Consider the following 18,565-nt stretch of genomic DNA (forward strand, 5'->3'; position numbering starts at 1 on the left):
TGGCGAGAGCCTGAACGAGTACGACTAGATAAAGGTGCATCCAATTTACTGTCACGCAAAGTGTGCACCAGCCATTTTGGCATACCTCTAGCCTGCTCATTTTCAGCCCTTTCCTCATCAAGTACATCATGTACATCTGCATCAGTAATAGGCTGTTCTAAAACATTTTCAGAAACCCCCATAGGCTGTACATTTGCCTCATTGGAACTTACATTCGTATTTCCACCACTGAAAAGAGGCAACAAAGTGTCATAAATGTCCTGTGAGCTTACAATACTGTCTCTAGTACATGATTGCAAGGGCTGAACAGAATCTTCCACAAACACTACGTCCCGTGAAACCAGAATACGTTTTGTTTGCGGATGATACAACTTGTAACCTTTGCTTTCAGCACTATAACCAACAAAAATACATTTGACAGCCTTATCATCCAATTTTCTGCGCTGCACTTGTGGCACCAAAGCATATGCCAAACAGCCAAAAACACGCATGTGCTCAATAGAAGGTTTTCTATCATGCCATGCTTCATATGGAGTAATAGACTGCAAAGCTTTCGTAGGACACCTGTTAAGTACATAAGTGGCACACATGATGGCCTCAAGCCAAAAAGAATGCGGCAAAGCTTGACTTTTGACCATACATCGTGCCATTTCCGTTAGTGACCTGTTTTTCCTCTCAGCAACACCATTTTGCTGAGGTGTATAAGGCACTGTACATTGGTGTTTTATCCCACGACTAGCCAGAAATGCATTAAATTCATGAGACATATACTCCCCCCCTCGATCGGAACGGAGGGTGCCCATAGTACATTTTGAGACATTTTCAGCCATAGCCAAAAATTGTTTGAAGCACATAAAAACTTCGGACTTCGCTTTAAGCGGAAATACCCACGCATGCCTGGAGTAATCATCAATGAAAGTCACGAAGTACAGGTAATTGCCCAAGGACGGAGTTTGCATGGGCCCACAAACATCACTATGCACAAGCTGCAACCTGGATGTGGCCCTAACTGAACCATCGTTTGGAAACTTAGAACGCTGCATTTTACCCAGAATACAGCCTTCACAAACATGTTTGATAGGTGCTTCAAGAGGCGGCAAAGAAGCAACCATATCAGATTTCTGCAAACGCAGCAAACTGGCAAAATTCAGATGACCAAAACATGCATGCCAAAGTTTTGCATCTGAAATAGCCCTTGAATCTGCAACAGCATTTGCAAAATTTTGTCCACACTTGTCATACAAAGTGAGCTTATACAGCCCACGGCACAAAAGCCCAGATGCAACAATTTCATCACCAAAACTGAGATCATGAACTGTACATCTGTCATCCACAAATTTGACTACAAGTCCAAGTCTAGCAAGTGCGGATACAGACAAGAGATTCTTCTTGATCCCAGGTACATAAAGTGCATCAACAAGTGTGAAGGAACTGCCATTAGCAGCAGTGAGCACAATCTTTCCAACTCCCTGAACTGGATAAGAGGCGTTGTTGGCACAAGTGACTGAATTCCCATGAGGGACAGACTCGAGAGAGGTAAACAACTCACGATGTGAGGTAATGTGCTTTGTAGCACCACTGTCGAAATACCACACATGTGAATCTGCAGCAACTGACAAGCATGCATCATGGACAGCAGGATTGTAAGTGCACTCTGCGCTGAAAGCCCATTCTGCATCAACATCAGCATCACAATCTCCTTTCACAGAAGACTCAACAATGGCTGCATTTGTAGTGGAACTAGCATTTGCAGTGGAACCACCCTCTTTCTTCTTAGCCTCTTTGGCCTTCAACTTAGGACACGATTTGATCAAGTGATCATTGGCTTTACAATAATGGCAACGCATCTTCTCTTTGCCCTTATCACCAGAATTGCCAGACGAAGTGCTGCCAGCAGAAGCATTAGGAACATAATTTTTGCCGCTCGCAGGAGAACCATAAGAAGTGGCTGCATTACTGTTACCACCCTTTTTTTGAGAAGCAATAAAAGCCTGTTCAACTGCACGCTGCCTAGTCCTGTTTTTTCTAGAAAGTGACTCTTGCAACAGCAATGTGCATAATGCATCAAACTTGACAACTTCAGGATTTCCTTGGGTCATGAGTCTCCAAGTACTAGCAAAAGTCTGGTAGGAATCTGGTAAGGCATCAAGAACAGTCTGCACAAGGGAACTGTCCGAAATGACTTCACCTGCAAAAATGATTTGCTCATTGATATCCTTGACACTAGCAAGGAAAGTGTCCATATCATCTTCCTCATGCATAATCTTCGACTCTAGCTCTTTACGCAGCAAAGCAATTTTAACCTCATTGCGGCTTGCATAAAGACCTGCTAGAATATCCCAAGCCTGTTTTGCAGATTTTGCTGAACGGATGTGAGGAATAATGGTGCGCTTCACAGACAACGCAATCAATGCATGAGCCTGCGCATCCTTAACATCCCAACGAGCTTGTTCTGCCGTAGGCAAAACAACTCTAACAGCTGCAATCCTTGCAGCAAGACCTGCAACATCCTCAACATCGCCTACATCTTCAGAACCAGGACATACATCAATGCCCTGCACAATGTTCCAGACACCTTTTGACACAAGAACATGTTGCATCATATAAGCCCACATAGGGTAGTTGTCCCCATCCAACCTGTCCTCAGCAGCAAACATCTTGAACACATCTGTGTTGTTGTTGTCAGCCATGGTAAATGCTGCACCTGATGTGAAAACTGCTCGAAAATAGGAGAAATGGAGCGGGAACAACTTGTGCTATATAGCACAAACCGTAGAAGACTATAAGGCACCTGTTATGCAAAAAATGGCACTGATAGAAAATCTGCACAAAATGACGAAATAGCCTGTGCAGTACTGCCCGTAGTGGAAACGGAGGCCGAAATGAGCCCAAATCAAAATTCTGAGCAGACCAAGCTCTTCGAGCTTACCCAAAATATTTGTCAACCTGCGAACGCTCGCCAAAGCTCACTGAAATCGGAGAAAGTGAGCAGGCGTGTGCTGGAGCAGCTGGCGACTAAGCCCGGGAGGACGTGACCTGCTCTGATACCAATTGTTGGAATTAGGGTTGCAGAGAAACACACACAGCTTGGAGAAGACGAGGGAAGCTCAAGGCACACAATAGAGAGTGTGTTACTTAATGTGCAATGGAAAGATAGATAGCCCTAGAGTGATGGGCGTATATACAATGCACGGGGGAAAAAACCTCCTAAAGAGGGAAAAAATTCCCCGGCGGTCCTAGTGTGTTCACACACATCACTACCACATGTATATGGTAACACCCTCTAGCATCTTCTTGTACTTTCCTTACACCAGGTGTCCTGACAGCCAGAATTCCAAATTCCTCATCAAGACTTTGTTCAGAACCATCTTAATCCATGTCTATATGTGAAAAGCTTGATGATGCATCAGCCATAGGTTCATCAACCTTTTCCTTTCCTTTTTGTTATACATTCCCTGTACCTGCTGGTGGAGTAACCTGTGTACATAGTCTACCATTCCATGGCTTCTCAACATAGCCACAAGAAGACGACTCTTGTGGTCCACTCAAAACCTGTGACTGTGGCCTCACATTTTGTACAACCACATCATCTTTTACATCATCCCCAATAGTGCCATGTGCATTACTATACCAGCTGCTCATCTCATCAAAGACTACATCTCTGCTCACTCGTAATTCTCATGTAGTAGGATTGTAGCATCTGTACCCCTTTTGTTCAATGGAATATCCCACAAGAATACATTTCTCTGCTTTAGGATCCAATTTCCTACTCAACTCATCTGGTACATGCACGTAAGCTATGTAGCCAAACACTTTCAAGTGTGCGAAATCAGGCTTTGTACCTATAAACTTTTCATCAGGCGTTACATCACGTACCATAGCTGTAGGTGTCCTGTTCATAATGTAGACAGTTGTATTTACAGCTTTAGCCTAGAAATGATGAGGCATGTTCTTCTCATTCATAAATGCACGTGCAACCTCTGCAATGTGCCTGTTTTTCCTTTCTGCGACCCCATTCTGCTGTGGAGTATATCTGCATGTAAACTGCGTGCGTATACCATGTATTCGCAGAAAATCTAAAAAATCGTTGGAAAGTACTCTCCCCCTCCATCTGACCTCAATGTCTTGATTTGCATATCTATCTCCTTCTCAATCATGACTTTGAAGTCCTGAAAGTGACCAAACACTTCACTTTTGTTACGCATGAAGTAGACCCATACTTTCCTTGTATGGTCATCAATGAAAGAGACATAATACCTACAACCATGTATACTTGCAGTATCGGTTGGACCCCAAACATCTGTGTGCACCACCTCAAGTGGCTTTTTACATACATTGTGCTCATGTGGAAATGAGCCCTTTGACTGTTTTCCAAACTGGCATGCTGCACACACTTTATGCATACCATCCACCTTGAATTTGGGCAAACCTTTTACAATCTGTTTTGATTGCATGATGCGCAATCTCTGCTCATTGACATGGCCAATGCGTTTGTGCAAAATGTCAACATCAGCCACAACACCTGTGCCCTATGCAAATAATGCAGCTTTTACATCAGGCATGTCTACATTTAGCGTAAACATTCTGCCCACACATTTGCCCTCTATGATCAGCTTATAGCCATTCTGGAAATCTTCTACATGACAACCATTTGGATTGAAACGAACCTGCAAACCCTGCTCAATCATTTGTCCAACAGAAACAAGATTCTTTGTAATGTTTGGGACATGAAGTACATCTGCTAAGTACTTTGATTTCCCACTCTTCGTATTTAGAGGTATATCCCCTACATGAGCAATGGGGTGAGCTGTGTCATCTCCTGTCTGCACATAGCCTGACACATCTGGTTTGCGCATATCTCTAAACCACTCTCCACAAGACGTCATGTGATTAGAGGCACCTAAATCCACATACCAAACATCATCTTGGGTGGAATTCTCTGCAGTCATTGTATTCATTACATGCTGCATAACAAACATGCGCTCGTTTTTGCTGTCATCTGCATCTCTGCTAGTAGATGCATAGTTGTCCTGTTCTCTCTTTCTACTTGCTTTTCCCTTTGGACAGTCACGTGACATGTGACCTCTTTCACCACAAGTCCAACATTCTCTACTATCTGGAGTATGTTGCTGCCTGCTTGATCCTGCACCACGACCTCTTTGACTCCCCCTGCCTTGAGACTGGTTTCCCCTGCCACGTGTATTGTTTTGATTTGATTGACCTTCTTGAAATTGGCCCCTGCAACCCCTTGGGCCTCGACCACGACCTCTACCTCTACCTCTGTTGGAGTTAGAATAGAAGGCCTGTTCAGAATTATTTCTGCCATGAGAAGAAGATGTGTCAAGGTTCTTCTCCTCAAGAATAAGCATAGAAATCAAATCTTGGAACACGGGGATGACGTCTCTAGTATTCATGGAAGACCTGAAATGTACATACTCATCTCCTAGACCATCCAAGCATGCATGGACAATGTCATCGTCTTCCACTGAGACTTTAATAGATCCAAGAGCCTCAATGATACTCTTGATCTTCAAGACATAATCATTGATTGAGAGGTTGTTCCTCTTAACTTGATTTAGCTCCGACTTTAGTTGAAGCTTCCTGGCCTTGGTGTTCACCTCGAACACTCTTCCTAAGTTTTTCCATGGAATGGCGGGGGTTTTAGCATCCTGTAGATAGCCCATCATGCCATATGTGATGCTCATAGAAAGCCACTACATCACTTTGCTCTGGCCTTGTTGCCAGTCCCTCAAGGATTTTCTTTGTTCTGCTGTAGCATTTGCCTCGGGAATCTCTGGTTCCTTTTCATTGTCTCCTTCTACATAGTCCCAATAACCTTTTCCTTTTAGGAAATTAGTTATTCTGAACTTCCATGCAGGGTAGTTATTTTTCTCAAGCTTCTCAGTAACAATCTGACTGAAACCGTCAGACATCTTGAAGCACTAAGACAAAATAGCTGCAATCTGCAAAAACCTGCAAATCTGTTGAACCTGCTATCGTGGTACCTGTAACGCTTTCTACACTCAACGAGTGTCCACAATCAAGCGTACATACAACCATTGTACTTGTACAGTAAATCTCTGTGTACTGCACTTTGGAGACCTGTTCAGAAACTTGTACGAAAAACCCCTAAAATTATTTTCGCTGCGCGGGGCGCCTTTGGCATCTGGTCGTGGATTGCGAACGAAGGGATTGTGATGCTCTTGCTCTCTTAGCCTCTCTTGCCTGCACTAGGCTCTGATACCATGTAAAGAAAGAGGATGCAAGAGAGCTACACAAGACAAGCACAAAGCACACAGAGATGGAAAGCTTCTTCTTCTTCGTACAGAAAAGAGAGTACAAAATGACTAAGTGCTAAAGCTGAAAAGTAGCACATATGTACATGCGGTCACTAAGTGTGAACACACTAGAAGCGTACTAGGCTGGCACTATAAGTGTAGTCCAGCTGTAGAATCATTGGCAGAGATCCTCCGTGTCGGTCCCCTAACGTGCCAATGAGTAAATGCCGTAAGCGGCCAAGACCCGTAGTGGATGCCAGCTCAAGATGTAGAGCTCGACATCTCAACAGACACATGTCAGCTCCCTAGCCCAGTTTCCCCCAAGGTGTACTCAAATCCTATTGGACGGCCATAGAGGTGGACCAATGAGAATTAGGCTAGAGTAAATCTAGTTTAACTCATTTAAAAACACAAAGAATCAATAAGAATTAAGCTCTCTAGAAGACTATTGGACAATCTCCCAAGGGGTCCAATGTCATGAGCATTCAGCAGCCCAATGGCTTGCCTGCTTCCTATTGGCCAGAAGACAAAGGGGTCCAATGAGAGTTTAGTTGCATTATTTAATTACCCAAAGCTCTCACAAAAGGGGAAAGGGGGACACATGTCAGAAGGCTATCACTTATGCTTCTCAATTTTCAATGGCTAAGCTTTGTAGGGTCCAATGGGGTGTCAGCATGAGTATTTTGCAAGAGGGGTCGACCAAGAGAGAGAGGGGGCTGAATTTGGCAAGGCATTATCACACACACACTCACAAAATCTCATGTGTGAAGCAAGAAGACTCTCTCTCTCTCTCTCTCTCTCTCTCTCTCTCCCCTTCTCAAGCTTTAATGGAAAGCTCATCAGCTACTCCAAGCCTGTGAGAAGGGAGGGCTACACCAACAACTCTTGGCTTTGTGATGCAAATCCAACCAAGAGCTAAGCTTCAATGCATGCTCATCTCCTCTACCATGCTAATTACTAAGCTATGCTAAGTTATTATGAGTGATTAGGTGAGGAGATAAATTTCTTTCTCGTAAGATTACTCCTTCTTCCTCTCGATCTACTCTCATACCCTGCTAGCTCTCACCATCTTTGAAGGTGTGTGAGGTCTTGAGTCTGAGACCGTGAGGGAATTAATGTTGTGTTTTAAAGTGTTTGCTAGTTCTTGAAGCTTCCATCTTCATTCCACTAGCTAGTTATTGAAGGAACATCAATAATTGTATTGTAAAATGGCTCCTTTGATGGGGGAAACCTATAATACAAAGCCTTTTGAAGGGGGGACCGGCTCCATATAAATCCGGTCCTCAACTGTTGTCAATAGCTTAATTCTCTCTCTTTTGAAGTATTGTTCATGCCTATCTAAGTAGGTGTTATGCTTTTTGTTGCTCTCTCCATCCAAGCACTCTTGCTATGCTCATTAGGAATCTATTCTAATGAAATGCTCACTATGTCTATGCTATTTTCCGCTACACACAATTTACTAGGCCATTAAATGTTACACTATACCCAAAACATTACAATGGAAGAGTCATAATTGATGCTTAATTCACATTGATAGTGCTACATTTGTGGCGATTGAACTTTGATATGGCAAATTGGGGCTCAATGATTATAAGTTACTAAATTACCAACCCCCTACCAAGTTGTAATCACATTTAGTTAGGGTCCTCAAGCTCTTTATGTCCATTATAGAGCACAACGACAAGGTCTACAAGATATACCATGATGTATATGATGCTATTGAGGCAATCCGAGGCAAGCAACATGGCAAGTGGGATAGAGAAGAAGGGAAGAGCGAGAAGAAAAGGATGCCATTTTGCAGTCTTAGATTTTGACAAAAACCAACAAGTGTCTTTCGTTACACAATGACAAAGAGGTATGGAGAGAGGTATCCCATTTCTTTCTCTAGCATGCACATCTCAAAGCTCAAAACCTATCAAACACAATGACTCTAGTCTCTCAACATGAAATTAAAAAAAAACACAATGATTGGAGCCCCTCAACATGAAAAAAAAATACACACAAAAACTAAGAATCAAAGCTTCGCAAACACCAACCAACCAAGGAAAAACAAAGAAAATTTGAGAACTTACTCTTGTGCATGCTCCATGATGTGAAATCTTGAAAAATATGAGAAGAAGAAAAAAAATCAAGAATTTGGAACCCAGCCACTTCTTTGAGTCCACACCCACAAAAATGAGCATACAATTGTTGGCAAGGTCACTCATTTTTTTCTCTTCAAATTCTTATCTTTGGAATTCAAACACACCAAGGAAACAATTATTAGTGCTTTATGGAAGGCATAAGGCACTTTGCATTTGTCTCCAGCAAACTTTGGAAATGGAAATTTACTTCACTAGCATGTTTTAGTGCATGGACTTTTTATAAGCATATCGCTTCTTGTTTCTTGCACATGCTTTTTTCTTTAAGCACATTAGGAAGTGAATGAAGTGAGGGAGGGCCACTTACATTTGCATGGCTAAATCAAGGGTTTCAGCAAATAGGTGTATACAAACCCACCATTGTCAGAACTTAAAAAGATATATGTAAAGATGTCTCACCATTAAAATGGAAAAAAAAATTCATGTGGAATTGAAGAGGGGTAATGTGCACTCACTAAAAGGAAAAGGAATGGTTATTGACTTTAAAATAAGCCATTAGGTCTCCCCAATATCAGCAAAATAAAAATCTTTCAAAACATATTAAGTGCATAAGGGTGAGTTTAGGAAATTAAATTTACAAATGAAAGTTGAAAGTCAAAAGACAAATGAAAATGAAAAGTCAAAAAAAAAATTGTGTCCATATAAATAGGTGTTTTTTTTCTCTTTCATTTTCTTTTAATGTTTTCTTCTAAGTTCTCTTTAGCGCGTTTTCCTCTCTCTCTTTCTCTCTCTCAATGTTGTATTCATCCTTCTTATGTAATATTGTTGCAAATCTGTGCTTCGTCATTGCATGTTATTACATGCTATATATTAATGCATTGTTTTTCTTGTTTTTGAGGGGAATCTTTGAATTAGGAGGCCTTTTTAATTTTTTTAAAGCCATTAAGTATATCTTTTAATTTTTTTGAAGCCATTGGATGATGGGGAAAAGATTCAAATTGGATGGTAGGGATATAACTTAGTCCATATTCAAATGGGGCATCTTCAACCCTTCCATCGAGGTCCACATTGAAGGCTCCAAATGCAAAGTGCCACCCTCCTTTCCCTTTTCAAAATGATCCATTAGATTAATCCCAAATTAAGGGCCTTATTTTATCTTTGATCATATACACAGTAAATAACATAAACATAAGTAGATAAAAAGAAATAAGCATAAGAGAAACACATTCTGTTAATTATTTACTTGCGATGCCTCTCAAACCATAAATAATAATGCGAACTCGCTTTATTTGTACCATGCATGGAGAGTTAAGGTAAAGCACAAAAAGGGGGAATTGGCATGAAGAAGCTTGATTGCGTATCTGGGTCATTGTCAAATTACCTATGCTAAATAAGCTTATTAAGACTACATATATATTTTCACATTTAGTATAGCATGCCCTTGGAAGCATAGCAGCATTACTAATGAAAAGTAACTCTTTGAAGTATCTCTTTAAGTACAACTTTAAGTTAGATTATATCAGATACATTCATGACTTTGTGCAACCAAAAAAGTTTGGCATTTGTTGAAAAACAAATTCAAGCATAGAGTACTTGTCAAAGCCAATAATCATGTCGCAAAATCATGTTAAAACTAGATGAAAAACACAACCCCCTACCACTTTGTATTCACATTTAGCTAGGCACCATCAAGCTCTATATACAACCTATAGAGCAGAATAACAAGGTCACAAGATATCCCATGATATACAAGAAGCTATATATAATAGCATGTCCTTAGAAGTGTAGCAAAAACACTAATGAGAAGTAATTCTTTCAAATCATATCAACGTAAAATCATGTTAACGTGTCACACTTTTTCATGTCCCTGACAATATTAATTAGCACAATTTTGACATATGTTAACTAGTACAATAACATGAGCTACATCTCCAAGATCTATGAAGTATGGTATATCGGTAGAAAGCTCTTGAAACAAAGAATCTAAATGCACAACCTCTGATAAATTTTGATATTATTTGTAAAAATTTCACCATACGTCCAACTTTTTAAAGATGTGCTAAATTGAAAATGCTAATTAGCAGAAAAAACGTGAAACGTTGACATGCTTTTACCCATCAAACACATTCACGACTTTATGCAACTAGTTGGAATTTTTTGCGCAAAAGAATAAAGCACAAAAAACTAGTCAAAGCTAATAACCATGCAATAAAAAAAGCATGTTGAAAATTTTTAGGGCACTTTCCACATGAGAAATTGATATAAAATTCTGGTCACAATCAATTAACATTTTATAAAAAAGATCCTACTACAATCTAGCAAGAGTATATAAAAGTTTGTTACTACAAGGTTGGTGATACTTCATTACTTTACTGAGACGTATTCTACACAAAAAGTAAGCACAAACACTGGTCACAGCTAGGAACCATCTTACAGAAAATCATTTTCCAAAGTGGGAATTTTGTGTGTTTCATTGTTGGTGCATGGATGGTTACAACAGAGGAAGGTTCCAAAGTGGGAAGTTTGTGTATCTCTTTGTTGTACATGGATAATTACAATAGAGAAAGGTTACAATGCTTCACTTAGAACTAGGGCCAACAAAATGGGGGAAGGTTGTGTAGTGCTCTTTTAGTACATGGATGGTTACAATAGAGGAAGTGCACAATGCTTCATTTAGAGATAGGGCCAAAAAAATAGTCATCTCACCACCTCTTTTCCATTTTTGACCTGTTTTTTCCTTGCATCCTCTTCTTTCGATATACATTTGCCATTGCAAGTCTTCACGGGTTAGAGATTTGCCTCTGTTTTTTCCTTGCATCCTCTTCTTTCGATATACATTTGCCATTGCAAGTCTTCACGGGTTAGAGATTTGCCTCTATGTTGAAGCTTGTGCACAACATAAGGTCCACCGATGGAGCATGTAGTGCTACAAAAACATCTTGAGATGTGAGATACTATTAGTGACTAGATATTCACCACTCCCATGAGAAGTTTCTCGCCCACATGATGAGGAGCTACCATAGGGAATTTTGTCTCATTGTTTGGAACATCAGCAAGATGGTGTAGGTCCCAAGTGCACTAAGCAAGCACTTGTGAGGGATGCCATCAAGCAAGATGGTTGTTTTTGTGAACTCATTCAAATGAGGATACTTCTACCAAGAAGTCTTCAAATATAAAAGAAAGACAATCTATCAAACTAAAAGAGAGATGATCTATCAAAATAAACGTCAACCACCAAACAACCATCCTATTCTAGAATCCAGAATTGCATTGAGAAACTAACAAAAAACATGCTTTAAAACATGGTTTTTCATTTTTGCAAAGCTATAATTATAGACATGGAAGTACTTGCCTACCTAATCAATGAATTGATCTATATCAAAATTCTTATAGTGGCAATTGACATCACTTTACTTCACTTCCTCCATATGATCTATCCATTATGGAAACTCCTTGTAGCTATTTGTATGCAAGATTTACATGAGAACTCCATTCAAACCTAGAATCAATGCCCTAGGTTCATCCTTCTTTGATAGCGGGATACACAAAAAATAAGGGCCTGGTAGGAGGATACTGGTGTCCACCTGTCCATGTCCACTTTGGACCAAGACATGTCCACTAGGGATCATAGCATCAATTCTATGATGAGCTTCCAAGTAAAGGTGTTCCATGTATAAGAACAATAGTCTGCAATATTCCTTGATTTTCATAATGCAATTTAAGTACAACTGAGTGCATTGTCCTTGTATGTAGGGAGATAGAAGCATTATGTGGCATTTGGCTACATTTCCTAAAGCAAAGATACTTTTCAAAAACAATAGAAGAAAACAAAGGACACAAAAGAACACAACATGTTTGAAACTCCACGAATTTCATATTAGTATAGGTTTTCTCCATCAGAGAGGATGAAAACTTAAGGCTGTAGGTTTTTCACCTTGAGTTGAGCCATGGTGGAGAAGAAAATGTAGGGCCTGTCAAGCTTTGGCAAGAATGGTTTCTTGGGGGAAGGAGTGAATGGATGGCGGACTCTATGGATTTGCAACCTTTTATGCTCCGTGGGTGCGCACTGCCATGGGGAGAAAAAGTCGCTTCATCTCCGTCTTCCCTCACCCTTGGTTTGAGCACCACAACAGAGTCTCCTCCCTTGTCCTATTGCAGCTTGACCCGCCATCGCTTGGGGGCATTGGGTTTCGGTGCCCAAGGGGGAGCCACCCTTTTAAAAAAAACCTCCAAGGGAGTGCCCACCTTGGACACACCTTCCCCATAGCCTGTCGAGCAAGAGGAGTTCTGTGGGGAGTTTGTGGGCAAGGCAAGCCGGTTTTTGACATCAACAGTGACAATAACTTTTCCCATTAATTTTTTGATCTCGTCTCTCTCTCTCTCTTTTTCAATGAATATTGGTGATTAATCCAAGTCATCCATACATAGTCAGAAAGATCTTCTTGCCACTTTTGAATCGAAGACTTTTTCTTCACCAGAGTTGACACGGTCAATTTTGACGTCTTTCAAAGACTTTTAAAAATCTTTTTGGCTAGATGGGGGATTCCAGTGTTCAAGATCGACATTAGAACTTTACTACAAATTGACGGTTTTTATTTAGCAAGGCTAGATGATTTCTTTTGTGGTTTCTCATCGCGATTACTTTTTGGTTTTGCGAGATGTTTTTCACCACAAGGTACTCTATTTCTCTTGCTAGCACATCACATTACGCCATGGAATTGGATGCTGACATGCAATATACTTTTGATTTAGATAATCTTGCCCTAATTTCACCTACTGCTACCCGGTGTTTGGCCACTCTCATGGAGGGTTCCCACACGACAATTGGGTTGGATGATAGCATCAAATTGCTTGACATCCAAGAGTTTAAGGGCACTGGAAACACGTACGATTAGTTTAGAGTAATATTGCACAATTGAATTTGGATGTCATTAGGATGTTTGATATGGTTGTGTAATTTATGCAACAGTCGGCCAACAACCAAGCTAATGAGTAGACTAAGGTTTTTGCGACCTTCGTGCCTAGCAGGAGCACCCCCGGTCTCCGCAGGAGAAAGGCTTCAATCTAGAGGGGTTGCACCTTCTCTTTCAAAAAGGGGTGGATGGCTTGTTTAGAGTAATATTGCACAATTGAATTTGGATGTCACTAGGATGTTTGATATGGTGTAATTTATGCAACAGTCAGCCAGCAACCAAGCTAATGAGTAGACTAAGATTTTGGCGACCTTCGTACCTAGCAGGAGCACCCCTGGTCTCCGCAGGAGGAAGGCTTCAATCTAGAGAATTTGCACCTTCTCTTTCAAAAAGGGTGGATGACTTGTTAAATAATACCAAGCTATTAGTTTTTTGAGGAGCGAAAAAGGATCACAACAAAGATAATGTGAATATATTCATGAGAAAATGGGATCGTATTCACAATCTTAGACGCACTCTAGATGCAATCAAGGCACTGCAAACAAGTCTAACACTAAAGGGTAAGGCCTATAAATGATGGATGTCATTCAAGGAGAAGGGCATCATACGAGGATTTTGTTCAGAAAGGAATTTCTTCCCACAAATGAAGTGAATTTTGTTTGGTTTGCATGGGACATGTGCTCTATGCGTCAATATAAAATGTTAAGTATTTATCTCGCACTATCGTGATGTGATTCTCAAGTTGAGAGTCTAGAAAAATTTTAGCAAGTGCGTGGGTTAGAGATTAAGAAGCGTGTTCAAACCTAGGACCCTAAGGCTCGTGAGGAAGTTATAGTGCAGGCGCATATATATCAAAATCCTGAGAAAAAAGCATTGCATAACACAAACGTGCCTGACATTGTATATGCAAATGCACTAACACCTCATGGACATAATAAGAGAAAATTGATAGTAGTTGCATCTGATATGTCCAAGAAGCTCAGTGAAGACTTTGAGAAAGCAAAGAAGGAAAATCTTGTTTTAACTTTCTAGGGAGTGGACACAGAAAAAAGGATTGTCCCAAGGGGAAATTTGCTACCCAAGGTATAAAAAGGGTGAACAGGGTGCAATTGCTGCATCTTAAGTCCTCCTCTCACTTTTCCTATGTGGAAGTAGCACACACCAAAGCAGTGCATGAGTGTTGTAATACGGCCTCAATGTGGCAGCCGACCTTTGTTCCACACGAGCTGGTGTGCATACATGGGTTTGTCCAAGGTTGCAAGGTGAGAATCTTGGTAGGCGACAGTGCTTCAGACAATTTCATTAACTATAAGTTAGTGAAACGGCTCAATTTTTTCTAGACTCTTAGTTTCCACCACTACAAGATGGTAATGATTTTCGGCCATTGATGTCGAGGTATGGGATACACAAGTAAAGGATGACCGCTAGAGATTCAAGGGTATCACACATTCTTGAATTTCCAAGTCATGAATACGGATTGGACAGATATGGTGCTTAGTTAGGAGTGGTTATATGATTTAGGGTCATCACTAAAATGTAGCTATGAGCACAATAATTTGATATTTGAATTCAATGGCATGCACTTTTTGATGTTGGGGGCAGAAGAATATTCCTTTCTCACCGCTTATTTATATAGACAAGCTTATGAAGCTCTCTTCTGAAGATGAAATAGAAGAACTCTTTTTGTGTTACTCATTGTGTTGTTTTTTGTTAAATGTTGATGATGTTTTGAATGATAATTCCTCAATGCCACATTCTTCTCTCTCTTGTCTTCCATCTATGGATGCTAGCACATTAACAAAATTATTAATGGAATACAAGGATGCGTTTCTAGATGATTTGCCACCAGGGTTACCTCTGACACGTGTTATGCAATAAGACATAAACATGGTTGTAGGTAGTAAGCCTGTGAGTAAACCACCCTATAAAATGAGTCATTCTGAGGCTATTGAGGTGGAATGTCAACTTGTTGACTACCTTAGTAGAGGGTTTATACAACCTACTTCTTCATCATGGTCCTCTCCCATTTTTTTGGTGAAGAAAAAGGAGGAAAATATGTGCATGTGCTTAGATTACCGTGGCTTGAACGAGGCCACTATTCAGAACAAGTATCCGGTAACTAGAGTGGATGAGTTATTTGATAAGCTTTCCCATGCTCATATAAGAGTGTCATCAAGTACGTATAAGACTTGCCAATAAAGCCCAAACTAATTTTCGAACAAGGTTTGGACACTATGAGTTTTTGGTTATATTCTTTGGGTTGATCAATACGCCAGCTACTTTCGTGATGCTTATGAAAAGTGTCTCGAAACCATATCTAGGCAAGTTTAGTATACTTTTTCTCAATGACATTCTAGTGTATAGTGCGTCTGAGGAAGAGTATTTACAACATGTGAACCAGGTGTTTGACTTGCTATGGCAAAACAAGTTATATGCCAAGGAATCCAAGTGTGGTTTTCTCAAGGAAGAAATCTACTATTTAGGACATGTCATTTTCACCGCCGGAGTACATATGGATAAATCCAAAGTGGATGCCAGTAGAAGATGGCCCTCTCCCAAAAATCTAAAAGAGCATCGTATTTTATCGGGATTTGTTGGTTTTTACCATTGATTTGTTAAAAACTATGCTTGTATTGTTGTTCCTATGACATGCCAAGTGAAAGCAAAAGGGAGAAGCTCGATAGCAAAGTTTTGACGCTCTCAAGGTTGCATTAGCTATAAGTCCTAGTCATGCTAATTTGTTAAGAACATAAATTGGTCAACAAACAAGAATGTAAATGAGATTATAGATTCCCCTTTTGAGTTTTCGTTGAGCAATTGTCTAGACTTATTGATATCAACCAAAAAAAAAAGGATTTGTCCATTTTGATAACTAATGACTCTCACGTGGAAAATGAATATTTTTTAGTGCACAAATTTTTGCAATGTATGAAAATCTCCTACTTATATTGTACATATACATCGATAAATGTTATCCTAGGTATTACTAATGTAGCATATATATCTATATAATTTGATGCAACTTGATATTCCATAGATAACATGTTTGACCTCATGCATGTAGATGCATGAAACTTATCGATTGGACCCACATACTTAGTTCATAAGTTCATACAATTTTAAAGCAATTCTCTACCTATATAGCCTAGTGTCAAATAATGCTTGCTACTTGAATTATAACCAGGCAATACCCTACAATAATTGCGTCAAAGATTCAGTGACATTGCTTATGTAGCATCCATCCAATGATGATCAAAGTTCACCCTAATGTCTGTAATCTATTGCAATAGCACTTAAGTGACACTCTCAACATATAGATTATTATTTATTACTCTAAACCCGCATGGTATGAAATCAATCAAAGGGAATATTTTCTTGATATTATTTAAAGAGACTGATACTTTAAAACAATAATACATTTAATGAAAAAATAATATTGATATAATAGTTTAATATGAGATACATTCTAAACAATTATCTACCCAACCTTGGTACTTCCAAGCACAAGTTCATGATGGATTGAATGCATTGCCACATGAATACAACCAAATTGTCACTGTCCTCAAAGAGAAAGTGCCATGTACATGCTGACACTCAACTCACAACATGAGGAGGAAAGGAATATTAACAAGAAGATTGGGCAGTCCAAAAGTAATGATGCTTATGTTTACAAAGTCTACGACCAAAGAAAAAAGCAATCATTGTGGTACGAGCAACCATCTTAGAAAGATTGTGTCCAAGGGATGACTTGCCCTTATTGTGACAAGACCAATCATTCATCATACACATATTTCTACAAACGCAAAGCCAAAGAAGTACCAAAAGCTAAGGATAAATTTAAAGCTATTATCAACCATGTTGAAACAGGACTATCTTCTTTTCTCATGGGATATTTGGAGGATTTTTTTTCTTTGGATCATGTTGTTGATGTTAGATAATAAAGAACTGAAGGATTCATGGCCCGTAGCAAACTCATTTATAGAGATTGGCAAAAAATAGTATATGAGCAAGAGAGATTTATTAAAACAAAGCCTTTTGATTATCTACAAGATTATTTTACATGTAACTACCATTCTATGTAGACTCCAACTATGTTATTAATCAAAACTTATGCTTAATGATCATATTGTGGTAATGATGTGTGTGAAAACACTAAGGATCCTTCTTCCTTGGATTTTACATATTTTAATCATTCTAGAAAAAGCCTTCTCCTTGTATTAGTACACTTAGTATACTAATTTTTGTGTTAAATGCCCTTGAGCTTCTCCTTCATCTTCTCCATCTTTGTCTACATTGTTGCATCCGTATTTCCAACAAAATATATCAAAGAAAGGTTTGGCATCTCAAGGAAGCATCATAAGTACCCTCTTGACTCACTTTGTCCAATTGAGGTAATGTTTTTCAAGCAGCAACAAGGTGATGCATGCTTTGGCAAAGCTCCTTGATCTCGATATTATCAAAATTTAAATTCATGCTCCTTTCAATCTTCCTTACACCACTAGCAATATTGTCTAGGACATTAGGAAAAATATGAACCCCAAAGGGCCTTGTAAGAGCAACCAATCAGACCTCAATCAACAATAGGACATGAAAAAGGGGGAGGAGGGGGAAGGGGGTGGGGGCATGGATAGCCCATATCTATGTACCTCTAAACTATATCATATAAGATATCTATGAAAAGAGCTCGACAATGCGATCCAAAAGCACTATTGTCCGCCAAATTTGAAGTTAAAATGCTTAAGTCATGGCCATTCAATTTGTTTTTGAAAAAACTAGTGAGACCATGGCCAGATGCCCATTCCCATTGGTGTAGAGAGTATATTTCAATAGAATCTTTGACCCTAAAAGGCCCTTTTGGGATTCATATTTTCCATGATGCATTTTTATACTTTTGAGTAGGTTTTTTGATAGTCCCAATTTCTTTAAAATAGGCACTTTGTAGCCTGGTATGGGTGGCACTATATAGCATTTTTGTTTTGCCAAGTTTTTCTTGTACACAAGAAACTTTTGCATCAAGTGTAGTCACTACCCATGGCTGATAACAATGATGTTTTCTACGTGTTGTCGAGTGAGTACAATTTGAATTGGGACAACTACGCAGTTTGGGCACAGATGGTGCAACATGTCCTTGTTGCAAAGAGTGTTTTTCATGTGCAAGATTAGAATATAAGACCAAGTTTTGTTGCACGTTTTAGTCTTGTATGGGTTGTGCTATATAGCATTTTGGTTTTGTTTTTTCTTGTACACAAGAAACTTTTGCATCAAGTGCAGTCACCAGCCATGGATGATAACA

The sequence above is a fragment of the Adiantum capillus-veneris genome, chromosome 2 (assembly GCF_014529385.1).
Source record: "Adiantum capillus-veneris isolate H3 chromosome 2, ASM1452938v2, whole genome shotgun sequence".
Lineage (NCBI taxonomy): Eukaryota > Viridiplantae > Streptophyta > Polypodiopsida > Polypodiales > Pteridaceae > Adiantum > Adiantum capillus-veneris.